The sequence below is a fragment of the Etheostoma spectabile genome, unplaced genomic scaffold, assembly GCF_008692095.1.
Source record: "Etheostoma spectabile isolate EspeVRDwgs_2016 unplaced genomic scaffold, UIUC_Espe_1.0 scaffold00009561, whole genome shotgun sequence".
Lineage (NCBI taxonomy): Eukaryota > Metazoa > Chordata > Actinopteri > Perciformes > Percidae > Etheostoma > Etheostoma spectabile.
The window spans coordinates 5,325-7,251 of NW_022603715.1; positions in this window are offsets into that span (position 1 = coordinate 5,325).

The following is a 1,927-nucleotide window of genomic DNA, read 5'->3' on the forward strand; positions in this document are numbered from 1 at the left end:
GGTTAGTGTGGTTACAGAGAGCATTTTTGGTGTTTTTAGCGTGTGTAATGCTAAGCTACATTTTGCCACTGTGCCACGTTGTATGTTTCTTCACAGGGTAATGTATTACTGTAAGAGAAAAAGTCAGTTTTTCTAAAAATAAAATAAAATAACTGACAGTATTTTGGCTGTACAATAACACTTTTTACTGGTTATGCAGGTACTACTCTCTACTGTCGGTCTGTTTGGATAAAAAACAGAATTGTCCTTTAAATTGTGAAATGTTTTTTTATGATAATGAAGGATTTTATTACCCAGCCTGCCCCTGTATCAGTGGGTCAGACTCAGGCTTTCTTTTGCTGTATCTGAAATGTATTTAAAAAATAAATAAAACAGAGAGAGAAAGAAATGCTTTTGTTTTGGATTCTGTCAAATTTCATGTAGCTGCACAATGTTTCAATGAAATGTGATTGGATTTCATTTTATAAGCAATGAGCACTACACATAAAATAAAATGATTTACCTTTTCTATGGTGGAAATGAAGCAGAAATCTTGGAGATTGCATGTAGACATTTTTTTTTGGGGGGGGGGGGGGGTTATTCTGGTGCAAGAGCCACCTAACCCTTGTTTTGTCCTACCATTGGGTCGAAAATACCTTTTTTTTTAACGTGTGGGTGCGTTTGTTATGGTTTGGGTGTTTTGTCTTATTGTGGTAGTCTGTCTTCCTGTCTTAACCCTTGTGTTGTCTTCCCGTCAAAATTGAAAATCAATGCTTTTTTATCAATGTTTTTCAACTTTTTCTTATGTTTTTGTCCCGTTTTTCAACACTTTTTTTCAATGTTTGTCACTTTTTTTGACGTTTTCAACACTACGTAACATTAACTTAATAACTTTAGTTTTACATTATTTTAGGAATTTATGGTCAATAAACCTCATTTATAGGAAATTATACCTAATGTTTGAGTTAGAAAAGCAGAAATGAGGAATTATTGAGACTAAAATTAAAGGAATGGATGTTGATGATAATCACAGACTGGAATATGTCAACTTTTACTCAACACTATTTCAAATTTTTCATTTCCATTTTTTCATGAGAACAGCATGAAGACAACATGAAGACAACATGAAGGCAACATGAAGACAACATGAAGGCAACATGAGGGAAACATGAAGGCAACATGAAGACAACATGAAGACAACATGAAGACAACATGAAGACAACATGAGGGAAACATGAAGGCAACATGAAGACAACATGAAGACAACATGAGGACAACATGAGGACAACATGAAGACAACATGAGGACAACATGAAGACAACATGAGGACAACATGGAGGCAACATGAGGGCAACATGAAGACAACATCAAGACAACATGAAGACAACATGAGGACCAGATGAGGACAACATGAGGACAGCATGAAGACAAGATGAAGACAACATGAGGACAGCATGAAGGCAACATGAGGACAAGATGAAGACAACATGAAGACAACATGAGGACAACATGAAGACAGCATGAGGACAGCATGAAGGTAACATGAAGACAACATGAGGACAAGATGAGGACAACACGAGGGTTAATTTCTCAGCCTGGTTGTCTGTTTATTGTGATAGTCTGGTTTTCGGTGCCATCTTGTCTAGTTCTACTTCCTGTGTGTTCCCGCCCTGGTGATTACCTGATGTTTCTCACCTGTCTCCCAGTCATGGGTCACCTGCCTCTCGTTTCCTCGTTACCTTCTGGATTTCAGTCCCTCCAGGATTTCGCGGCCTCATTTTGAGATTGTTACTGCCCAAAATGCCTGACGTTGCGGCAACTTTTGTAAAAAATTGTGATAAAAGTTATGATGTTTTTTGTTTGTTGGTTGCAATGAAGTTGCAGGAGACAGAGAAAGTTGCGAAAAAGTTCTGATTTTTTTGGTGTAGTTCTTAAAAATACAAATAAA